The sequence below is a fragment of the Protopterus annectens genome, chromosome 2.part1, assembly GCF_019279795.1.
Source record: "Protopterus annectens isolate FY-2018-M chromosome 2.part1, PAN1.0, whole genome shotgun sequence".
Lineage (NCBI taxonomy): Eukaryota > Metazoa > Chordata > Ceratodontiformes > Protopteridae > Protopterus > Protopterus annectens.
In genome coordinates, this window is record NC_056729.1 from 468,472,670 (window position 1) to 468,499,157 (window position 26,488).

Consider the following 26,488-nt stretch of genomic DNA (forward strand, 5'->3'; position numbering starts at 1 on the left):
ATGCAAACGGTTAAAGATTTCTTACAAGTACAGCCACCCAGATTTAGTAGGAATTGGCCTACAAAAAATTGGTCCTTTCCCAATTCAGGCAGGCCTCAGAGGGGTAGATACAGACGCTCCCGAGGTAGGCCTCAAACGCAAGCCTCTTGTAGACCAAGACAGTGGACTGCTTCCACCCCTAGGGGAGGAGAGGACAGGTCGCAAGCTCATAGAAAACAGGCTCAATGACTCCCTCTGTTGGGCTGCAGGAACTTCTTGCCTGGAAGCCCCTCTCGGAGGAAAACTTTCTCTTTTTCACCTAAATTGGACTCCGATAACCCAAGACAAGTGGGTTCTGGATGTGGTTTCAAGAGGTTGCAAATTCCATTTTCATACCCTACCAAGACCAAGCGGATGGCCGGATCTTCCAACACATCAATGGTTAGAGGCCTTAAACCAGGTGGAAGCTCTCTTGGCTATGAAAGCCATAGAACTGGTTCCACTTTCAGAGATGGGACAAGGTTTTTACTCAAGGCTCTTTCTAGTCCCCAGAAAGCAAAATTCATGGAGACCCATTCTGGATCTGTCAGTCTTGAACACTTTTCTCGAGATACCAAAATTCAAGATGCTTACTCTACAGCAGCTACTTTCAATGCTGACCAAAAATGCATGGATGGTAACTTTGGATTTAAAGGAGGCATATTTACACATTCCCATCAGGCAGGAATGCAGAAAATACCTCAGGTTCAAGGCCGGATCGAGGCACTTTCAATTCTCTGCGCTGCCCTTTGGATTGTCTACTGCGCCCAGGGTCTTCACCAAATGCCTGGCTCCAGTAGTAGCTTATTGCAGACTCAAAGGAATTCAAATTTACCCTTATCTGGATGACTGTCTTATTCAGGCAAGACAGCAGGGATGTCTTACTCCAGCATCTAGAATTTGTTCAGAATCTTCTCAAGTTCCTGGGATTCACTATAAACATAAAGTCAAATTTGACACCCTCACAACAGATAACTTTTCTGGGTGCTCTTCTAAACGCAACAACCCAGATGGCATTTCTGACATACGAAAAACAATTACAGCTGGCTTCAACTTTCAAAACCTTGGCAACATTAACTCTGCTATCTGCAAGACTACATATGAGGAAAATACAGTGGTACCTAAAAAGTGTATGGTCTCAGCATTGCCACAGTTTAGACATACAGATCACCGTCCTGCCTTGTCTTCAAATGGAATTCCTTTGGTGGTCCAAGACATGTACTCTAAACAAAGGAAAATCCTTCAGTCTGCCTCCAGCCACTCAGATACTAACCACGGACGCCTCAGATTATGCATGGGGAGCCCATTTTCAGGGCAACTGTCTGCAGGGCCTTTGGACAAAGGATCAGAAGCACCTGCATATCAATTTAAAGGAAATGTTAGCCGTTCAGAACGCTCTATTGGCTTTCAGGAATCTTCTACAACTAGGACAGCTACTGATACGGACAGACAACACCACAGTTATGTGGTACATAAACAAGCAAGGGGGATCTCATTCCTATCCCCTTTGCAGACTAGCCATGAATCTATGGAACACAGCTCTAGCTTGCAAACTGGACCTTCAAGCTCAGTTTCTACCAGGGAAGCAAAACTTCCTGGCAGACAGTCTGAGCAGAAACCTGTCGGACCCACACGAATGGATGCTGGACACTGAAATATTCAAGATGATTACAGCAGTCTGGGGATGTCCTCACATAGACCTCTTTGCATCCCATCTCAATCAACTACAGATTTTTTGCACCAGGACATTCCACGAACTAGCTTGGAAAGTGGATGCACTATCTTTCAGTTGGAGAAACCTCTCGGGGTATGCCTTCCTGCCTCTTCCTCTTCTTCCACGGGTGTTATTAAAGATCAAACAGGACAAGCCCAAGATGATCATTTTGCTGGCCCCAAATTGGTCTCGACAGTTTTGGTACCCAACACTGAAAAACCTTTGTCTCCCTTGGGTATTACCACAGACTCCGAACCTTCTGTCCCAACACCAGGGTCAGGTTCTGCACTCCCATGTCAAAACTCTCAGCCTGGCGGCCTGGTTAATCCAGGGTCCATGATTCATTCTCTCCTACCCAAGCAGGTTATGGATGTCATTTTAGAAGCCAGACGTCCTAGCACTAAGAAATCTTATGCAGGAAAACGGACAAGATTTTGTTCCTGGATGCAGGCTCAGGATTCAGATCCTATTATTCCTAATATTCCTCTAATTTTACTTTACCTGACAGACCTCTTACATAAGGGTCTCTCTTTCTCTTCCATAAAGATACATGCTTCTGCTATTTCTACTCATTATAATACAGACCCTTCAATCTTTTCCCACCAGCTCATGAGACCGTTTCTCAGAGGAGCTAAGAACGTAAGGCCCCCTAGATCTCCACCCATTCCTGCTTGGGATCTCAACTATGTTTTGGAAAAACTCACCTTACCTCCTTTTGAGCCTGCTGCCACATCTGACATCAAGTTTTTATCTTGGAAGACCGCTATCCTGTTAGCTCTGACCTCTGCCAGGAGAGTTTCGGAGGTGCAAGCTCTCATGGCTGTGGAACCTTATATTATTTTTCATCAAGACAGGGTGTCTTTAAGGACTAATCCTACTTTCATGCCTAAGGTGGTTTCCAAAGTGGCTTTAAATCAAACTATTCACTTGCCAACTTTTTTCCCCAGTCATCAAAATAAGGGGGAAAGGATCTTGCATTCCTTGGATGTACACAGACAACTACATTTGTATCTGGACAGAACCAAGGACATCAGGAAATAAGAGCAATTGTTTGATTCTTATGCTTCAAGTTCCCAAGGTAAAGCCATTTCAAAACAGACCATTTCTAAATGGATTGCTCATGGAATCAGATTTTGCTATTCACACCATGGAAAGCAAATCCCAGGGAGTATAAGGACTCACTCTACCAGAGCTGTTGCCACTTCAGCTGCCTTCCTCAGGGGAGTTCCTACCAAAGACATTTTGGAAGCTGCAACTTGGAGTTCAGTGCATACTTTTTCCAAGCACTACAATCTACCCTCTAAGTCTAGGGTAGTCTTTGCTTCTGCAGTCTTGCAGGGCCTTTTAGCCGCCCCCTCTACTTTATGACCACCTCCCTTTTATTCTGCTTTGGGATTCAACCCTACAGTCATGACTGCAACAGTGAAACACGATGAACATAGTACAGTTGTGTACACTTACCATAAATGTAGATGTTCGACTGTCTTCACTGTTGCAGTCTGGGTTACCCTCCCTCCTGTCCCCTCTTATTTTTTTTTTTGTGTGGTTCCCTTCTTCACCTTTCTTCTGAGGTGCATTTGCAAGGGGTATGGGATCTTACTCATTTTGGAACACCTGACATCTGGGGCAAGAAAAACTGGAGAACATGGCGTCGGCTGTCAGCTTTGTACTCCTGGCGCTCTGACGTCAGGGAGCATGGCTGAGCAGCCGACGCCGGACCCAGACTTTGGGATTCTGGCCGACCGAGGACTGCCTGTCGACAGGGGAGAACCCTACAGTCATGACTGCAACAGTGAAGACACTCTAACATCTACATTTGTGGTAAGTGTACACAACTGTACTTTCTCCTTTCCTTACAAGGGACATATTGGTATTTATTTTCCAGTGGTGGGGTTCTTCCAGCAGAACCTGGCCTAATACCTTGGTGGCTTAGGACAGGTTAGGGCAAGAAAAACTGATGTAATGGCATCTGCTGCCTTACTTTGTACCACTGATGACCTGACGTCACTCCTCAAACAGCAGCTGACGCAGAAATACTAAGTCTCTGGTATTTGGGCCAGCTGAGGGCTACCCTGGCAGGGATGACCCAAATGTGATGACTGCAACAGTGAGTACACTCTATCATCTACATTTATGGTAAGTGTACACAACTGTACTTTCTGTTTCATATTTAAGCCTTACATTTGAGTGGTGCTGCTCTTCACCGAGCAGCAGTTAGCAGTGCCCCATGTAGATGCATAAGACTAGAAGTTCAGATTTTTCCTAAACAGTTGTCAGTGAAACCCTTCCAAACTTTTCTGCTGTTCTAGGCACAACTTGGTTGCGCACTGAGCAGCACTGCCTTATTTGATCAGCCTTACACAAAGTATAGGTCCATCTTGTAGTCTTAGTGCTATCAGCACAGTCCTGTCAAATTAACCTATCCCCTTCCCGAGTAAAACATACAGTAAGAGCTTGGTATAGACAAGCAGCTTCCCATCATATCTCTGGCCAGCCTGATAGACATTGGCATCCTGAGGCAGTGTAACAATTGTCTTGTGTACTGACAACCACCTACTCCTAAAACAAATACTTTGTGAGAGATGTAGTTACACTATGAAATTGGAGGCAAGACTCTCTCAAGGACAAATTGATTACCAAATGGGTTGTCCTGTCACACACGCTTCCCACACTAAAGACACTACACACAAACCCACATATGCGGAGTTACGGAGTAGTAACTTAATCAAAAGATCAGAGGCATCCTAAACAGAAACCACTTGCATACATAATACAAAAAACAACCACAACACACACACCAGTGTCTCAACAAATAAGCCCATAAGGTGTTAACACCACAAAACCTAATGTGTTTGTCATAGGTGACTCTGTTGTGAAAGACACAGATGTTTCCCTCACCAGGTTGGGTGAGTAGCGGGGTTAGTTAGCTGCCTTTCAGGTGCCAGGATCCCTCAAGTCAGTCATGCACTGAAGTCACTCAGCCACAAGTACTGGTATGACTCCTCCATAGTCCATGCAGGGCTGAATGACTTGAGATGTACCTCACTGGACTATATAAAGAGACATGACTGACTGAGCTCTCAGATTGTGTCAGTCCGGTATAAGCCTAGCCTTAAGCAGCATTCTACCTTCTCCAAGGATGATGCCTCAATAAAACAAAAATGATTGACTTTAACATTTGGCTTAGCTTCTGGTGTCAGTCCAAGGGGATCCAGTATCTGTCAGCCTGGGAAGACATGGTCGACAGACCACACTGCTTTGCAAGGAATGGTCTGCACCTGTCTCCTCTAGGCTTTTGGATACTGGCAAAGGCATTAGCCACCCCTGTTGTGCCCTTTTTAGACAGTGTCAATGTAACTAACCTCCCAAAATAGCAAAATCCTTTCTAGATAAACTAAAGGTACTGCTGCTTTTAATGCTAGGAGTCTAAACAAGAAACTGCACTTCGTGGAAGCACTCCTCACTTTGGAAGATGCTAAAGTTTCTGCGTGGAAGCACTCCTCACTTTGGAAGATGCTAAAGTTTCTGCAGTCACTGAGCCTTTGTTCAAAGGCCAAGAAAGCACCCTGGCTATGCAGGGGGGGGCTACAATGCCTTCTCTACGTTCAGACTTCAGTGTGAAAGGTCCAGAGGAGGAGGAGTATCCATCTTCATTAGGGATCAGCACACCTCAAGACTGGTCAGACAGTACAACTCTCTCGAGCTACCCCATGTCCAATTAACTAAGCAAAGCCCCCTACCACATCATAGCTAGCTGTAGGTCCCCCACCATGAAACAGGAAAAGCATACCTGGTATTACTGGAGTCCCTTACCATTCAGCCCAACACCTTACTCGTGGGTGATTTTAATTATCTTACCATTGACTGGGAAACGCACATGACCACAAACATGCTGGCTCAGAGGTTCTTAGACTTTGCCAATGCCAGTTCTCTGGAACAGCTAGTCAGCACACCCACAAGAGTCTCTCAGATGTCCTGAACATAATACTTACTAACATGCGAGAGCATTCCACTCCCCTTGTGTGATGTCCTCCCTGGTAAGATCGGACCATAAATCAGTCTTGTTCCATGTAATTAAAAGACCAGATACCCCATCAAGCTCCAACTCGCTTAAGAATTTTTCAAAGACAAATAATCTCTTCCCAAGTGATGGTATGAAAAGTTTCAAAGCCTCTTCGAACGCAGATAACATGAACTGCTGTGCTGACGTGTACACAGAATTGGCTGTACCTGACTGGATTAAAACCAGGTCTGGCCTAAGAAACAAGCCACCCTGGTGGACCCGTAGTATAAACAGCCTATACAACAAGAGAAAGACACTAATGTCCAAGAACAAGAGGGAACTGGTTCAGTCAAGGAAGAAATCTCTCTTTAACTGACACAAATTAGAGATCTTGTCGAGTCCTGCAAAGCTAATTACAAAGCAGAAATAGCCTCCCTAGCTAAGGATAATCGCAAGGCATTCTTTAACTTTGTCCAAAATCTAAAAGCGAGTGCCCAGCTATGTGCTGACGTGGTTGTGATGGCACAACTACAGGTAATAGCCAACCTGCTAGGTGACAGATTTGGAGCAGACTTCACCCCCCCTCCTGCCCCCTCCAGTCATCCTCCAAATGTTTATCTGCTACCATTTCTCAGCCTGTTGTCTGAATAGAATAGGTCATCTTGGCACTCTCCAAGGCCAAAAACAGCACAAGTGGGAACAGACAATATCCCAGGTTGCCTTTTAAACATGACCTAGCAGACCCACTCAGATTCCTATTTTACCACAACTTGCGAACTGGCTATGGAATGGGAGGACAGCAGTAGTAAATCTCTCTGTACAATGGGGGAACCATCAACTGACCTGAGAATTATAGGCCCATAAGTTTGACTAGCCTCATCTGCAAGGCCATGGAAGGAATCCTTATGGACCTTATTAACAAGGACATAAGTAATCTCCAAATTCTGGGCCCAACCCAATTTGAATTTGTTAAAGGTAGGGTCGTGCCTGTTAAACATAGTTGACTTCTTTGAGTAAGTTACCAAGGCACTGGATGAGGGAAAGACAGTGCATACCATCTATCTTGACCTAGCCAAGGCATTTGACACAGTACCCCCACTCAGGTATTATAGAGAAATTCTCCCAATTGTGAATTAACCCCTACATTACCAGATGGGTAGCCAAGTGGCTCACCGACATACTGTCAAAGTGGATGACTTCACCTTTAACAAAATCGCAGTCACCAGTAGTGTACCACAGGGTTCTATGCTGGGCTCCTTTCTATCATGAATTTATTTTTCAGAAGTCCAGGCAATCTTTGACAGCCTGTGGTTTATCAGGTTCACTGATAATTGTAAATTGGGAGCAGTCATTAAGTCCCCCTTTGATGTTAATATATTGCAGACAGGGTTAACAAAGACAATTGATTGGTGCCAAAACCATAGATTAAAGCTAAATGCAAAAAAATGCAGTATTTCCTTTGGGAAAGTAGACATCCCAGCCAATTACATTATAAACAGCACCCCCCCCCCCCAAGTGTAGATCCAGTGGGTATGTGAGCTGGGTGCCCAAGTTGCTAGCAATCTGAACTTTCACCACTACATATCCACGGTAGTAAGGAAATCCTATGTGGCACATCTTATAAGTAGAGGCATCGCATCTAGGTCTAAGGGTGTTACAATTCCATTATACTCAGCCCTCATCAGGCCAGTAATTAAGTACAGTGTTCCCTTTTGCATGTACTTTACCAGACACCTGCAACAATTCGAGAGACTGCATACGTTTCTTGCCAAGAAATTACAGGGTACACAAAAGTCTTACACAGACTGAAAGCTGTCACTGTACTGTCTCTTACAAGTTAAGGGGTGACCTGTGCTTGGCTTACAGGGCAGTCTCTAACCCGGCCCTGATGGAAATGCTACAGATTTGTAAATCAAACTGCATGAGGGTCACTTGCTCCAGGGATCTTAACCTAGCCTCTGACATAAACAGATTATGCTGGAGAAGAGAGGTGCATCTCCCAGAGACTGCTACATCTCTGGAACAGGCTTCCAATTCACGTGAGAGAGTCCCTCCGTAACTCTCTTCAAACACAACTGAGATCAGTGGACCTCTGATTCAATCCTGGGGTGGCACCCATGTTCCTCCTGGACAAAGGAAGTCAGTATTAACTACCATAGATCCCTACCTCTGCGAGATTCACTCACCTAACCACCAACAATTGGGGCAACTCAGGATAAATATGGCTAGGCTTATAAGGGCTCTAGGGCCGTTAACCTAGTAATCTTGTATGAACCTATGACTCATTTTACTGGTAAAGTTGGCTAAACATTTTTCTCGACAAAATGAGGATGTGTGCATGCAGTATCAATCACAGCTGACCCAACAAGCTCTCTGCCATCTGAAACTGTCTCTGGCAAATAGTTACATTGCTTTCTGTGTTCTTTAGCACATTGATAGGTGCTCAGACATGCAACTCATTTGGCTCTCCTGTCTTATTTAGTTGATTTATATCTACTAATGATGATTTCATGAAGCTGTTTTGTCTGTCCACTTTTTCCTGCACAGTGAAGTATGGTATATCCTGACTTTTACTAATTTTGGTTTATACCTTTTCTCCAAAAATTCATTTTAGGACTGATTTCATTAATGTAAAGGTAAATTCAGTACATACCAGCAGTGCTGATTGTCTGGTCTTTTAAGCACCCAGTTATCTATGCTTAAAGTACGCACCACATCTGGTAGTACCATATTATATTTATGCATCTTATTGTCTTTGCTCAAAATCAGTTACTCAGTCTGCCATAGAAACTGCACAGTCTCAGGTAGTCTATTCAGATCTAGTATGTTAATTTTATTTATTTGTTTTTTTGGGGGGGTTCTCTTTTTATATTTTTTTCATTCTTTTATGGACACAGCATCAGCATTCAGTCATTAGAGTAGATTTACCTTCATCTGTGTTCAGACTCATTGTTGGAATGTCTTTTTCACAGTTTATAAGAGCATGTTTTACTTTTTCCAACTTGTTAACCTGGAACAAATTCAACAGTGGTGCAGCGCATAGTCACCTCACAGCAAGAGGTTCTTTGGTTTGATTCTTGGCTGGGATGCCTTCTGTGCAGACTCTGCATCTTCTATCTCTGTTCACTTGGGTTTCCTGTGGGTGTTCCACTTTCCTCCCACATTCCAAAGACATGCGTCTGGAGCATTTCTCCCTGGACCTCTGCTGAAAATGGGCACTGTCCCAGTCAGATTTTCCTGGTAAACTACCTTATTTTACTGACATTCCCAGGGCATATTTTTACCAAACACAGATGGGATTCGGCTATTGAAAACTGTTGCTCGTCCCCCTCCAACATAGATGACTAACAGGCGGGGTAGTTCATTTAGATGCTTTATTATGTACAAACACAACAGGATGGATTGCAGCATCATAAAACAAACTGATTAACAGACAGACCTTACAGACATGCATGCTTACATCTCAACAGCTTACTAGAAGTGGCAGTCATAATGTGGTCAGTATTTATACACTTGTGCAAACGCTTAGATAGTTTCTTAGATACATACACACACATTGATCTACATCCTCCCTCTTAAAAAGATTGCCCGTAGTTGAAAATTACAGTGGAGTTAGACATGCATTACTATAGACATTAGAAACAGACAATGTTCATATCCAAGTTGCCATGTATCTATAACAATGTCTGGAGATGCGACCGAATCTGGTAACATAACCATCTGGACTGTGTTTAGCAACAGATACAGTCTTCGGTGAACAACTCATATCAGGAACATCTGGATTCATCACAGGAATGGGAATATTCTCTGGAACACACTGGACAACTCACTCTGAGATGGTCTTTGTTCACAGGCTATGTGCTGTGGTATAGGCTCAGACACTGGCTTCAAATGTTTCCGATTCCACAGTGTACAATCTCAGCTCTGATCAAATATTCTTCATGATACCAATCCGATCACAACCTTTGGATATTTGAATCCTTACCAGTTCTCCTTCTCGTAATGGATTGAGCGGCTTGCTGGTCTTATTGTAGTAGGACTTCTGGGTTAAACACTTCAACAGATTGGTTTTCACTGACTGGTTCTTGACACATGGAGCCCAACAATTGACTGCTTATTGGTGACGTGACTGTAGTTTGTCTCGACATAAGTCTCTGGCAGGTGAACCAAGATGTTCATCACAAAGAATATTTCTGAGATTCAAGAGATTCAGGAAAACATAGTTATTGTCTCATTTTGACTTCTCTAGTAACTGTTTTGCACTTTGAACTGCACGTTCTGCCAAACCATTTGACTGCAGATACTCTGGGCTACTCATGACATGAGAAGTCCCACTCTTTGGCAAATCCTTTGAACTATTGGCTTGTGTAATGTGTACCATTGTCCGATATAACTTTGTGCAGATTACTGTGGACTGCAGAATGTCTCCATCTTAGTGATGACGGTATTGGATGCTAGATTAGGAAGTAGGTCAATTTCCAACCAATTTGAATACGAGTCTACTAACACCAAATAATGTTGACCATTTCATTTGAAAATATCAGTAGCTACTGTCGGTAAAGGTAGTTCAGGAATCTGGTTTAGCTGGAGTGGTTCTTTCTGTTGATGTGACTTACTACTGTTACACACAGAACAACATAATAGCACACACTCAATATCTTGTGACATAGAAGGCCAGAAATACTAGACCTCTCACCCTTCTTTTGGTAGAGTCTGCTCCTGGGTGGCCATGATGCAAGGCAGTGATGTACTGTTGTTGCAAGTTCTTTGGAACAATTACTTTCGGACCTTTCATAATGATACCATTGTCGGACAAAATCCCATCTCTGTATGGAAAATAAGGTTGCACTTCTTGAGGTAAACTAGATTGCTTTGACGGCCATCCTTGTTGAATGAAGTGGTTGAGCCTCTCTAAAACTGGATTTGTGGCTGTGCGATCTCTGAGCTCATAAAGACGTGTGGAAGAATTCCTCACTTCCATGTCTTCAAAATCACGATTCTCATTCTCATGCAGTTCAGTGGTCTTTCTGGGCGATCTAGACAGTGTATCAGCAAGATAAAGAGAAGTTTGCCTTTCTTGTAGACAAGAGTGAAATTACACTGTTGTAATCAACCTCATACATTGCAATCTGGCTGGAGCTGTATGCATAGGCTTTCTCAAATTAGTGACTAGATTGCAGGTGGTCTATTTTGATCTGGCTAGGTCTGTTTCAATCTGGCTGAGTCTACCATAAACATATTGTAGAACTTTGAACATGCGCAGACACAATTGCCAAAAGCTTTCTCTCAATCGCATACTGTATTTCAGTTTGGATAAGAGTTCTCGATGCATAGGCAACAGGTTGACCCTCTTGTAGAATGACTGCACCTAGACCAAATCTCGAAGCATCACGAGAGTGACTGGCTTGTGAACATCATAGTATCTGAGAGTTGGTGGACTGGCAATTCTCTGTTTCAGAACATCAGATGCTGTTTGGTGCTGTTCTAACCAAGACCAAGATGCATCTTTACCTGTCAGCTCTCTAAGTGATGCTGTTTGACTCAAGTCTGAAATGAACTTGCCTAGGTAGTTAACCATCCTAAGGAAACGTTGCAGTGCTTGAACATTGTCTGGAGCTGGCATCTCCAGAATAGCGGTTTGCTTAGAAAGGGTCTGGTCGTAGGCCTGAACTGGTAAATAAATGACCAGCATAAGTAACTTCTCGTAGCTGAATTTGCATTTCTGTGGCTTGAGCTTAGGATTCACTTGGAGTGCTCTTTCCAGAACTTTCCTGAGGTTTCTGTCATTCTCTGCTTCAACAGGATTACCTCCTACTAGTGTGTTGTCTACTATAATAGCACAAGGATACCCAGAAAAAAATTTAACTCCATTGCACATTGAAAGACTTGCAGAATTTATCCCAAATGGCATTCTCAAACGTCTGTACCTTTCAAATTGAGTACTGAAAGTTGTGTCTTTCGGCTTTTCCCGGTTAGGGGTCGCCACAGCGGAACTCCGGTCCAGTAATGATTGGCAGTAGATTTTTACGTGCCGAGTTGCCAGCTCTGACACACAACCTTCAATGAAGGTACGCCCATTCACGCATGTCTCCACGCAGAAGACGCTCTAGCTGAGAATCGAACCGGACAGCGTCTTACTGTGAGGCGACGACGCTACCGCAGCACCACCACCGCAGTACATGTTAAAGTGCAGTTTAAAATGTACATAATTAACATTAATTATCTTTTGGTCTTGAGTCAAGAATAACTCTTTAGGGTGTGCAAAACATTTTTTTAATTTAAATTTACATACGTTAGTGCTGGGAAGCCTACCTTCACAATGTTTGTCAGTCTCACCAGAATACTGATGTTGACAAATAGGGTCTCTGCAGACCCTCGTGCTTTTTGCTTAGTGCTGCATGTGAGCACTTAAGTTTTTAGTAACAATGTTTTAGAAAAACACGAGCGACCTGGCCTGGCAACCACTCTTATTTTTCAACCTTGTAAATTTCAATACCAGTAACATTTTATCTCCCCAGCATTTTTTTTATAACTACCCATCCCAGCCTGGGCAGGTCCGAGTTCACATAAAACAAAATCTCTCTCTCACATTGTGTACATTACTCCCATTTTTGGGCATTCCAGACACTCTAGACCATAGTAAATCCCTTAACCCCTTCAGTACTTTCTTTACCTTCAGTCATCTGTTAATGCACGTTACAGATTAGTATTAGAATGCAGTTGTGAAACACTTAGAACTACAGTAAGTATCTATGGGTGTTCTTCGTGTTTCACTGTTGCAGTCATCACATTTGGGTTATTTGCTTTGCAGTAGCCCTCATTCGGCCTGATTAACAAAGTCTTTGGTCCTGCGTCTGTTGCTATCCCTTCTTCCATGACGTCAGGGGTATAAAACATGCAGCCGACACCATTACATAAGTCATTCTTGCCGTGCGGTGCCAGAAGCAGTTCGCAAGTGCAGGTCGGCCGACTCCTGAAACTTTCGTTTTCAAGTTTCAGAACTGAAGTCTTCAACTAAAAGCCAAGTACCCCATTGGGAAACTTTTTCTTTCTCTAAATCGATGTCAGTAAAAGTAAATAATTGCATTACTTGTGGAAAGCAAATACCTCATAAAGATTTTCATTCGTACTGTATTCCTTGCCTAGGCCCTGACCACGACGTACCTCGCTGTCGGTTCTGTGCCTTATTTAAACCACAAACTATCCATCGTCTATATTTTCGCTTCTAAATATTTTGGTGCTCGGTTCAATTATCCTGATTTGTCTTCGGTAAGTCATCCGACTACCAACATTCTGAAAAAATGCAAAGATAAAGACCGAGACAGGCTGCTTGGGTCCAAAGCTGCCGACGACACTTCTCCTAAGCCAGTCGCCAGTTCGCCGATACTCAGTGAGGCGCTTTTGCAGCATTTAATCCAGAAGTATAGTCTGCCGTTAATCTACTTATCCAGTTATACTCTATTCTTTCTGTTATATTTAGAGTGTCACCTCCTTGGCAACTACCTGAAGTGATAACCTCTAAAAACCAAAAATTTGGAGTTATGATCTGTCCCTTCCTGCTGTATGTACTTATATAAGGATGTTAGTTTCATTATGCCTTCAAATCGCGGATAAATGAGAACATATATACTGTCTCTTAACTTGCAGTTGATTTTGCCCCCATAAAATCAGGAACATTTTCCACAAATAGCTAAGTAGAAAACATTTGGTGTATCACAATCTGCTTAATGGTTTAATTTGTAGCATTTCATCATTACCAGATGTCTAAAAGCTTCATTCATAATATATCTACAGTATACACATTTCCTGCAGGGTGTTGTGCCCATCCATCCTTTGTCCTAAAGCAGTATTTATATTGCTTATTTGTTCTTTATAGCCTAATTGTTTTAAATTATGACTGGTTTTATAACTAAAGGTCTCTAAGGTAGAATTTCACAGAGTCTATCCACATTACTTAAAATATGCCAATGTCTGGCTACCGTTTCTTTAAATGTACCTGTATGCATGTTACATGATATTGTCATTCGTAAGTCAGAATTCTTTGTTTGGATGAACTTCCTCAGTTATTCACCAAAGGTCCTTCCTATACTTTCTGCGTTCTCTATAACATTTTTTTTTTGAGTTTTCTGTCTCCTTAACTGTAACCCATATTTAGAAAATCCTGTCCCATATCAAACTACTCGTCAAGAATTTTAGCATTAGTATTTAGCCTTGCCAGTCTTGTCATTTGTCCCTTTGGTGCATTTGTAAATAAAAATGGTGGGTTCATGCTTGTTCTCTACAAATAGTTCATCCTTATTTCGTTTTTGTATACTCTAGTCTCCATTATACCAAAATGTTTGTCACTGTGATATCCAAAAGTGCATCCCATCATTAGAAGGTCGTTTATTTAAACTTTAAATAACCCATTGTTTCTGCTAAATAGCAGACAAACTTTTAGATGTACTGCAGTTCATTTCCATAATAGAAAGATATCTTCCACAAGTCTCTCATAAAATATAACATTCTGCAAAAATGCATTATTCTCATAGTCACCAAGACACTTCTCAGAGAAGTCATTATTACTTTCTTCCAGGTATTCCCCCTGGTCCTGCTCTGCCCCTCTCCAAAAGACTAACTCGGTCCATTTCAAGTAGAAAAGATTACAACAAACCATTGGGTGATATTTTCATCACACATCTGGAAATCGGTCCCTGTTTGAGTGTTCACAGACAGCACCACTGTTATGTGGTACATAAGTAAGGAGGGACCACATATCAGTTTTGCAGACTAGCTCAGTTTGAGCCCTAGCTACCCAGAGTAATATGTTCCTACTCAGTGTACATCCCATCACAGAACGATATTCTGGCAGACTGATTAAGAAGATCCATCAAGGACCTTCATGAATGAACTCTAAACAGGCAGGTCATTTGGGACATTATACACAGGTCAGATCTATTTTTCTTGGAGAGCAACAGGCAGCTTCACTTGTTTTGCACCAGGAATCCTTGCCCCTTAGCCGGGAAAACAGATGAATTCTCCTTTCAGTGGACAGGCAGTTTCTTTATGCTTTCCCCCCACTCCCATTAGTTCTGAAGGAATTTCCAGAAAGAAAAAACGAGAATCATACTGGTGATGCCCTTTTGTGGCCAAGGCAGAATTGGATGTCCTTCATGGATGCATCTGCAGTCATAACAACTGGGTTGTCCTGTCGTCAGGCAGCCCTTCAGTCGGCCGGATTCCAAAGTCCGGGTCCGGCTGATGTCGCACTTCACCCGACGTCATCTCTGTTGGTCTTCGGGTATAAAGGCATCAGCCGACGCCATTTTCCTCAGTCTTTCTTGCCGCGTGGCGCCCGAAGCAGAAGCTGTTCGCAAGTGCCGGTCGGTCGGATCCAGAGATTACTTCTACCGAATACTACTTCGAAGACTTCTAAAGCTAAGTACCCCGTTGGGGACTCTTTCTTGCCTCAGCCGATGTCAGAAAAAGTTAATAATTGTTTAACCTGTGGGAAACAAATACCTCATAAAGATTTCCACTCTTATTGTCTGCCTTGTTTAGGCCCAGCCCACGACGTAGCAGCCTGTTCGCCTGTGCTTCCTTCAACCGACAACGCTTAGGCGTCGGTCGGAGTTTGCTGAACAGTTTTTCGGTTCTGTTTTTGCGTACATTATGCCGCCGGATCCTCCAACTACCCAATCTACCAAAAACGCAAAGATAAAGACCGACACTCATGGTCCGCGGTTTCGGCCGAAACCATGGTTAAGCAAATCATGAGTGTCTCGGTTTCGCGAAACCGAGAAAACTGATCAAAGTACAGCTGAATCTATCTCTACAACTGAGGCCCCTGCTACCACCCTTGAATCGGCCTCAGAAATTTTATCCACTACGGTGGTTGCCACTGACTTATCAGACACCATTCCCTTGGATGTCTCTACCCCAGCACGTGGTGCTGCTAGGCCTCCAGCAGCCATGTCCATTAAGGCCTTCGCCAGGGCTAAAGCAGCCAAGACTACTAAAACAGTGCCTGTTAAACCCTACTACCAGGCCCTCCTCTAGTTCTCAAATGCTTACTCTGGCAGAAGATTTAATTTCATTAATTAGAGGATCTCAATCTCACCCAGACAGGGCCTCTCAGCCCCCAGAGAAGAGACCTAGGGCAGAGCCCCCTGAGCCAGTGTCCTCTGATGATTCTGCCGATGAATCAGACATAACTGACCAGCCAGAGGCTCCTTTCTCCAATTTTGAAGACTCTGATGCTGAAGAATCCATTCCAGCTGCTTCCCCAGAAGAATTCTCCTTTGGGGAAACCTTACATGCCATGCGAGAGCAGTTCCAATGGCAGCAACAGGATTTTTCAGACTCCAGAAAAGACTTAGGACCTTTCTGCACCTTCCACAGCACAGGCCCTTAGCTATACCTCCTGTTCTTTCTGTGGTGGATGATGCTTTCAATGATGTCTGCTCCGCACCAGATTCTTTACCTCCAGCCCCTGCCAAACCAGACAGATTTTACAGGGTGCCAGACACTCATCACCACCTTTACAAGGCCCCACTTGCAGACCCCGAAACTATATCCCAGGGTCCCAAGGCAGTAGCCGCGACCATAGCTAAAAACCCTATTTCTTCTGAAAGGGAAGCAAGGTCATTAGACAGATGGGGCAAAAAGGTCTACACTTCAGCTACTCTCTCAGCTAGAGCTTTAAACTGTCAGTTTCACATGATACAATACCAAGAGTTTATGCTTGATCAGTTAACTAAAAAGCTAACCACTGATGAATCTCTTGATAAGAAATATGTATTAGAAATGGTAAATAACATACAACAGGTTAGTAACCATTCCTTAAAATGTGGCTATGATGCACTGGAGGCTTCATTTAGATCAGCCATGACTGGCACAGTGACAAGAAGGCATGCTTGGCTAAAGGAGCAAGCTTTACCGGATCATGTTAAAGTTAAGCTGCTAGATGCTCCTATGGATAAGACAAGTTTGTTTGGTACACCTGCCCAGCAGGTTATGAAGAAAATGGAAGAAAAGGCAAAATCTGTTCAAACGGTTAAAGATTTCTTGCAGGTTCAACCCCCCAGGTTTAGCAGGAACTGGCCTGCCAAAAATTGGTCCTTTCCTGACTCCACAAGATCTCAAAGGGGCAGGAATAGACGTTCCAGAGGCAGAAACCAATCCAGAGGAGGTGCCTACAGAGGACGACAGTGGCAAGGTAACAGAGGCACAGACACCACCTCTGCCACTACATCAACACAGCCACAGTGACTTAACCCTAAATCCGCCTACCAGGGAACAAATAGCAGCTCCTCTAGGCGGAAAGTTAACCTTATTTTCAAAGAACTGGCACTATATAACAAAAGACAAGTGGATTTTACAAACCATAGATCAAGGTTACCGGTTCCACTTCCACACTTTACCAGTCAAAAGAGGAATGCCAAATCTACCTCCAAATCAAAAAACAGAGGCTCTACAACAGATAATGCAGTTAGCAAAAATGAGAGCTGTGGAAAGAGTGCCAACAGCAGAGCAAGGAAAGGGGTTCTACTCCAGATTATTCCTAGTTCCAAGAAAGGAAAAAGTTGGAGACCAATTCTGGACCTGTCCACCTTAAATACTTACATCATTGTCCCAAAATTCAAAATGCTGACCCTACAGCAACTTCTTCCCATGTTGGGCAAGGAGTGTTGGCTGGTAACTCTAGATCTCAAGGAGGCATACCTGCACGTCCCCATTCGACCAATCTGCAGAAGATACCTCAGATTTCTTGCAGGATCAGAGCACTATCAATTCTCAGCATTGCCCTTTGGCTTATCTACTGCCCAGAGTATTCACAAAATGCCTGGCATCAGTAATCGCCCATTGCAGACTACAGGAATTCAAATTTACCCATACCTGGACGACTGCCTGCTACAAGGGGACAACAAAAGCAAGCTGACAACAGATTTACAAAGGGTCATTTACTTGCTACAAGCACTGGGATACACAGTCAATTTACAAAAGTCAAGGCTGATACCATCCCAAACAAGGACATTCTTGGGCGGAATTGGACACAGTAAAACAAATGGCATTCCTAACTACAGAAAACAAAAGAACTCCCTCTTTACTTCTTGGCACTAACAAAACTGAACAAGTTAACAGCAAGAAAAGTACTGCAGGCCTTGGGCTTCATGGCATCATGCATAATCTTGGTCCCACTTGCCAGACTACATATGAGAAAACTACAGTGGTACCTAAAGAATTTATGGTCCCAACACAGACACAGCCTAGAAACAGAAATCCCACTAATTCCATGCTTAAAACAGGAGTTCCTATGGTGGGCTCAGGCATGCCAGTCAAACCCAGGGCTACCCTTTCGCAGATGTCAAGCAAGCCAGACCATCACAACAGACGCTTCAGACCTAGGATGGGGGGCCCACATGCTGGACAAATGCGTGCACGGATTGTGGACACAGGATCAACTTCACCTGCACATCAACCTAAAAGAAATGCTGGCAGTAAAACTGGCAATCCAAAAGTTCAGACCATTTCTCAAAGAGGGCCAGTTGATAAGGACAGACAACACCACAGTCATGTGGTACATCAACAAACAGGGAGGCACTCATTCATACCCCCTATGCAGAATGACTTTGGAGCTGTGGACCCTGGCACTCAGCTACAACATCCAGTTACAGGCAATATTTGTACCGGAAAAGAGAATACTCTAGCAGACATATTAAGCAGAACCACATCGGATGCCTACGAATGGAAGCTGCACCGGACATCTTCAAGACCATCTCAAAGAAATGGGGAATGCCTCAGATAGACCTATTCGCATCACCTCTCAATCACCAGCTCAAAACATTCTGCACAAGGACATTCCACCCACTAGCATGGAAAGTGGATTCGCTCTCCTTCAGCTGGAAAGGCCTAACAGCATATGCATTCCCACCTCTTCCCTTGATACACAAGGTGTTACTAAAAATCAAGGAAGAACGTCCAAGGATAATCCTGATAGCTCCAAACTGGCCAAGACAACACTGGTACCCACTGCTGAGGAGCATGTCTCAGAACAATATGTGGCCAATACCCCTGATGCCTTTGATGTTAACTCAGAACAACTACAACATCATGCATCCAAACCTAAAAACGTTGCAACTGACTGCATGGAACATCACATAGCAGCAGCTAATCCAGAACTTTCCCAAAGAGTTAAAGACATTATTCTTGAAGCACGCAGACCTTCAACAAGAAGAAACTATGCTGGAAAATGGAAGAGGTTTGTTAGTTGGAGTACTGAAAGAGGAAAAGATGTGTCAAACGTAGATATGCCTAACGTTCTGGAGTATCTGGCCGAACTTCTTCATTCAGGCCTGTCCTACTCCTCCATCAAGATACATGCATCAGCTATTTCAGCAGAATACAGCTTTGATCCACCTGTTTTTTCGCATCCTTTGCTCAGGCAGTTCCTCAGAGGAATCAAGAATGTAAAACCTCCAAGGAAACCACCTTTACCAGCTTGGGACTTAAACTTTGTGCTAGAAAAGTTGACACTATCACCCTTTGAACCAGCAGCAACAGCAGACCTACAACACCTGTCATGGAAAACTGCTTTCCTACTGGCAATTACTTCAGCAAGGAGGGTTTCAGAACTACAGGCCTTAATGGCAGTGCAGCCCTTCCTAATCTTCCACCAAAATAGAGTGTCCATGAGGACTAATCCTACATTTATGCCTAAGGTGGTATCCAGAGTGTCTTTAAACCAGGCAATCCACCTTCCTACCTTCTTTCCCAACCCACAAAACAGAGGGGAAAGAATACTGCATACTTTGGATGTACATAGACAGCTACGCTACTACTTGGACAGAACAAAAAGTAGCAGAAAGACTGACCAACTTTTTGTAGCCTATGCAACAGGAAGGGAAGGAAAAGCTATTTCCAAACAGACAATCTCCAAATGGATAGGAAATTGCATACGATTCTGTTACTCCTTCCATGGAAAACCAATTCCACAGAACATAAGACCTCATTCTACAAGGGCAACAGCCACTACCACAGCCTTCTTACGAGGAGTGGCAACCAAAGACATTATTGAGGCGGCTACTTGGACCTCCGTGCATACATTTGCCAAGCATTATAATTTGCCTCTATATTCCAGATCCCGAGCAGGGTTTGCCACTGCTGTACTGCAAGGGATCCTAAACACACCATAATCTAATTTTATCCTCCTCCCCTAGTTGGCTATGGTATTCTACCCAGTTGTTATGACTGCAGATGCATCCATGAAGGACATAGTACAGTTTTGTACCTACCATAAATGTAGATGTCCGAACTGGATAGCATCTGCAGTCAGGATTACCCTCCCTCCTTCCCTCTGTGGTACTCCTAGGGTGTTTACCCTCCTAATAGCTAGCTGGTGGGGGGGGGTCTTTTATGGTGTATTTGTTGGTATATATGTACATACATGCTTATTTTTGTGTTTACCTCTATCTTTTTGGAAACATTGGCATCTATCCAAATTTTAGCCTTCAAAGAGGGCTACTGGCATCTGGGGCAAGAAACACTGAGGAAAATGGCGTCGGCTGATGCCTTTATACCCGAAGACCAACAGAGATGACGTCGGGTGAAGTGCGACATCAGCCGAAGCCGGACCCGGACTTTGGAATCCGGCCGACTGAAGGGCTGCCTGACGACAGGACAACCCAGTTGTTATGACTGCAGATGCTATCCAGTTCGGACATCTACATTTATGGTAGGTACAAAACTGTACTTTCTCCCTTCTCTGTCATCTAGCTAGAGGCATTCACCACAAACTACTCTGCAAGGTGGATCTCATCACACACCAGAGGGGATCACTGCTTTATATGAACCTGTCATCCCTAAACCGAAGTCTATGGATGATAGGGTTCTGATCTCTTTCAGCCACCAGTTTTCAAAGGATGTAGTGCGGGTTCTCCAAGAAGCATGGAGACCAACCACCCAAAACTTTTATATAGTCAAATGGAAGAGATTTTCCTTCTGGTGTCATAACAGTCAGGACTTCTCAAAATCAGAGGTTCCTTTAAAAAGTACTTGTGTGAACTCATGAATACAGATGTTCTTCATCTCACATTGCTGCAGTCCTTACATATGGGTAGTCTGCTGTCCTCGGTCGGCCCGAATACCAAAGTATTAGGCTGACGTCGGTCAAGGCGCTTAAAACTGACATCAGGACGTCAGGGTACAAAAGCGCATGACCGACGTCATTTCCTCAGTCTTTTTTGCCGCATGGTCCGATGCAGAAGCAGCGTTGCAAGTGCCGTTCGGCGTTCTGAAATTTTTCGAATTCGGAGTTTCAGACTGAATCCAAGTTGGCTAAGTACCCCGTTGGGATTATTTTGGTTTTTTCTTGCCTCAGTGTTTTACCAGATGTCAGAAAAAGTGAATAACTGTATTTCTTGTGGGAAACAGATACCGCATAGGGATTATCATTCTTTGTGTATTCCTTGTTTGGGGCCTGAGCACGACGTTGTTGGGTGTCGCTTTTGTGCTAGGTTCAATAAACGCACTATTAAGCGAAGGTTGGATTGTGCTAGGCTGGTCTTTGGGAGGCGGTGCAATTATAATATGCAGTCGGATTCTCCGGCGCCCGCTTCTGCGAAGAAGCGCAAAGACAAAACAGTTAAACCCAGGCAAGATGAGTCGTCCGTTCCGGACGCCGGTTCTTTAGAGGCTTCAGTGGAACCGGTGGTTCCGACGGAGACTTCTCTGGAGTCTCAGGGGGAGACTTTGATTTTGCAGGAGGTGGTCTCTCAGGAGGCAGGTCAGGCTGAAGGGGCTTCCCAAGTTACTGTACTCCCCTCCCTTCCTAGGGTGGTTAGGCCTTCTCCTTCTGTTACTAAGGCTTCTCCCAGAGGCAGGCCAGTTTCAGCTTCTGTTGGTGTCACTCCTAGTTCAGCAGGGTCTGTGCCTAAGAAGCACATGCTTAAAATGGCAGAAGATTTAATTACTCTGATTAGAGGTTCTATGCCCCCTCCTGATAAGAGGCCTAGGGTGGAGCCAGAGTTGGGAGGTTTTGAGCAGGCTTCGGATATTTCAGAGTCTTCAGCTGAAGACTTGCAGGAGTATTCTCCTTATTCTGATTCTGATGCAGATGATTCCACTCCTTCTGCTTCTCCTCCAGAGGATTTTTCTTTTTCAGAGACACTTCATTCTATGAGGGAACATTTTAAGTGGGAAGGTCAGGACTTCTCTGATTCTAGGAAAAGGCTTAGGGAGTTTTTGCTGTTACCCCAGCATAGGCCCTTGGCTATACCCCCTGTTCTGGATGTTGTGGAAGATGTGTTTGCAGAGGCTTCACTTAATCCTGATTCTCTGCCTCCTGCTCCTGTTAAACCGGATAGGTATTACAGGGTGCCTGAGGCTCATAAATATCTTTATAAGAGTCCTAGGGCGGACCCAGAAACTATTAGTCAGGGACCTAAGGGTGTCAAGGCCTCTGTTGTAAAAATCCGGTTCCTCTAGATAAAGAAGCCAGAGCTTTGGATAGATGGGGAAAGAAGGTCTATACATCTTCTACCTTAGCTATGAGGGCTTTGAATTGCCAGTTTCATATGTTGAAATATCAAAACTTTCTTCTTTCTCAATTGAAGTCTAAGGTGGATGCTCTGGCGGAAGGCATTGAGTGTAAAGAGTTGCAAGATTTGGTGCATGTCTCTGAACAAGTGGGTAAGCATTCATTACAGTGTGGTTTTGATGCTGTGCAGGCCTCATCTAGGGTGGCTGCCACTGGCTCAGTTCTTCGCAGGCACGCCTGGTTAAAGGATCAGAATTTATCTGACCATGTTAAGACAAGGATTTTGGATGCTCCTTTGCAGTCTGATGTGTTTGGTTCACCTGTGGAATCAGTCTTGAAGAAAATGGAAGACAAGGCTAAGTCTATGCAGGCTGTTAAGGATTTTTTGCAAGTTCAGCCTCCGAAGTTTAGTAGGAATTGGCCTGCTAAGGGGTGGACGTATCCTTCTTATGATTCTCAGTCTAGGGGTAGATCTAGACGTGGTAGGGGCAGAGCTCAGAGTTCTTTCAGGCCTAGAACAGGAGTTCACCTGCACAATCTTGGTGAGGGCAGGGGCCAGTCCTTTCGTAAACAGGCCCAATGACCTACTTTTCAGCTGCCAGATCCTTCTTGCCTGGCAGCACCTTTGGGAGGAAGGTTAGCACTCTTCAAGGAAAATTGGATGTTGATTACCCAAGACAAATGGGTATTGGATATCATACACCAGGGTTACAAGTTTTATTTCCATACCTTGCCTCCTTTCAAAGGCATGCCAGACGTTCCTCCTCAGCAAAGACTAGAGGCTCAAGCAAATTTCTTTACTACTTCAAATAGGGGCCATACAGCGGTTCCTCTGCCAGAAGTGGGCCTAGGATTTTATTCTCGCCTGTTTCTAGTACCAAAGAAAGGAAACACGTGGAGACCAATTTTGGATTTATCCATCCTCAACACATATCTGGACATTCCCAAGTTCAAAATGTTAACGTTACAACAGCTTTTACCTCTGCTGGGCAAAGATCACTGGATGGTGACTCTGGATCTCAAAGAGGCTTACCTTCATGTTCCTATCAGGCCCAGTTGCAGGAAGTATCTGCGTTTTCGGGCTGGGACTTCACATTATCAGTTCTCTGCATTGCCCTTTGGCTTATCTACTGCGCCCAGAGTGTTCACGAAGGTTCTGGCTCCAGTGGTAGCTTTCTTCAGGCTAAGAGGAATACAGATCTATCCTTATTTGGACGATTGCCTGATACTGGCCCAAGAAAAGGATGAACTTCTTCATCATTTACAGTATGTGATGGCAGTGTTAAGATGCCTGGGGTATTCTGAGAACGAAATAAAGCCCAGTCTAGTACCCTGTCAGGACATGTGCTTTCTGGGTGTGAGACTGAATACAGCATCCCAGATGGCCTTTTTGACCCCGGACAAACAAAAGAATCTTTCTCTTTACTTCCACCAGTTGTCTCATCAGTCCAGGCTGACTGCAAGGACAGTCCTTCAAGCCTTGGGGTTCATGGCATCTTGTATTCTGGGACTTCCCAATGCCAAACTGCTTATGAGGAAGCTACAATGGTATCTCAAGAATGTATGGACACAGCACTGCCAAGATTTGGACACTGTCATTCAAATAATACCTTGCATTCAAAAGGAATTTTGTGGTGGGCTCAGGAATGTCACCTAAACAAGGGACTCTCTGTGACCCGGCCAGAGGCGAGTCAGATTTTAACGACAGATGCCTCAGACAAAGCTTGGGGAGCTCATCTAAATGGAAAATGGATACAAGACACGTGGCCTGCCAGACTTCAACATCTACATATCAACTTGAAGGAGATGTTAGCAGTCCAATTTGCATTGATAGCTTTCAAGGATTTACTTCTTCCAGGGCAGGTGTTGATTCAAACAGACAACACAACTGTCATGTGGTACATCAACAAGCAAGGGGAACGATTCTTATCCTCTATGCAGACAAGCAATGATTTTGTGGGAGACTGCTCTGTTTACAGCTAAATCTTCAGGCAAGGTTTCTGCCAGGAGCACAGAACTCCTTAGCAGATGTGTTGAGCAGACAAATTATGGATCCCCACGAGTGGAAATTGGATCCTCATGTATTCCAGAGGTTGACAGTGTTATGGGGAACTCCAGACATAGATCTGTTCGCTTCTCCACTAAATTACCAGCTGCCAAAGTTTTGCACAAAAAGGTTTCATCCCTCGGCTTGGAAAGTGGATGCACTCTCATTCAATTGGAGCAATCTTCACGTGTATGCCTTTCCACCTCTGCCTCTCCTCCCAAAGGTACTGCTGAAGGTCAGACAGGACAAGCCAAACATGATTTTAATAGCTCCAGATTGGCCTCGACAGCACTGGTACCCATTACTGAGAAGTCTGGTACAGGAGCCTCCATGGCCTTTGCCTTCGATTCCTCACCTGCTGTCTCAGGAGAACGGTCATTTACTCAATGTCAAACTTCATTCTCTACATCTGACAGCCTGGCATATTCTGGTTTAAACCCTGGAGGGTCTCAGCTTCCACAACGAGTTTTGAATGTTATTTTGGAGGCCAGAAGGCCTAGTACAAGGAAAGTTTATGCAGATAAATGGAGGAGATTTTTATTTTGGAGTACAGCAAAGGACTTTGATGTTTCTAAACCTAATTTAAGTGTGGCGCTTCAATACCTTACTGAGTTATTGGACAAAGGTTTGTCCTTCTCCTCTATAAAGGTTCATGCTGCAGCAATCTCTGCTCACTATGACTGTGACCCACCATTATTTTCTCAGCCTTTGTTTAAGCAATTCCTTAGAGGGGCAAAGAATATAAGACCCCCACGTAGAGCTCCTACTCCTGCTTGGGATCTCAATTTTGTGTTGGAGAAACTCACTCTACAACTTTTTGAGCCTGCAGCATCGGCAGAGTTGAAATATTTATCTTGGAAGACTGCTTTTTTGTTAGCCATTACCTCTGCGAGAAGGGTTTCTGAATTACAGGCCCTTATGGCAGTTGAGCCTTTCTTAATTTTCCACAAGGATAGGGTGTCTTTGCGTACTAACCCTTCTTTTATGCCTAAAGTGGTTTCTAGTGTGGCTTTAAACCAAACTATTCATTTGCCTACTTTTTATGCAAACCCCCAAAATAAATGGGAAAAGATTTTGCACACTTTGGATATTCACAGACAGTTGCGATATTATTTGAGCAGAACTAAAGGGTTCAGGCAGTCTCAGCAGTTGTTTCTTTTGCTTTGGGTTCTCAGGGCAAACCTGTTTCAAAACAAACTATTTCTAAGTGGATTGGTTTTTGTATTGCTTTCTGTTATTCTCATCATGGTAAGGAGATTCCAGCTGGGATTAGGCCTCATTCCACTAGGGCTACTGCCACTTCTACAGCTTTTTAAGGGGTGGCTACTAAAGATATTTTGGAAGCAGCTACTTGGAGTTCAGTGCATACTTTCTCTAAGCATTACCACCTTCCACTTTACCCTAAATCTAGGGCTGGATTTGCAACTGCAGTTTTACAAGGCATGTTGGCAGCTCCTAATGCTTTATAGTTTTGCCATCCTCCCTTACCTCTGCTTTGGGATTCTACCCATTTGTAAGGACTGCAGCAATGTGAGATGAAGAACATAGTACAGTTTTGTACCTACCATAAATGTAGATGTTCGAAGATCCACATTGCTGCAGTCCAATTTACCCTCCCTCCTTCCCCTCTGTTGTTGAAGGTGGTGGTGTGGTTTGTGTTGTACATTTTGTAAATATGGTTAGTGCACGGGTGGTTGGTTGGGTTTAGCTGGTTTTTGGCTTTGGCCTGTCTTGTTAGGGCCTTCTGACATCTGGGGCAAGAAAAGACTGAGGAAATGACGTCGGTCATGCGCTTTTGTACCCTGACGTCCTGATGTCAGTTTTAAGCGCCTTGACCGACGTCAGCCTAATACTTTGGTATTCGGGCCGACCGAGGACAGCGGACTACCCATATGTAAGGACTGCAGCAATGTGGATCTTCGAACATCTACATTTATGGTAGGTACAAAACTGTACTTTTGGCATACTTCTCTATCAAAGCCCACCTGTCAGCAGTCTCTGCCTGTCTGCCCCTCTATCCACTTGTTATGTCCAAGCCTGTAGTCAAACAGTTCTGCAGCAAAGATCCCCAAGGGAAGCGTGTGTCTCCTCTTTGGGACCTCACTTTCATACAAGAAAAACTCACTGTGCCATGGTTTAAATCAGCAGCTTCAGCAAATCTCAAGATGTCCTGACTAAAATCGCTGCTGC

General features: G+C 44.0%; 1 protein-coding gene across 1 annotated transcript in view; it reads left to right on the forward strand.

Annotated features, from left to right (window-relative positions):
• ABCE1 (ATP binding cassette subfamily E member 1) overlaps positions 1–26,488 on the forward strand; it is a 1,045,252-nt gene that overhangs the window by 1,005,842 nt on the left and 12,922 nt on the right. The window lies entirely within an intron of this gene.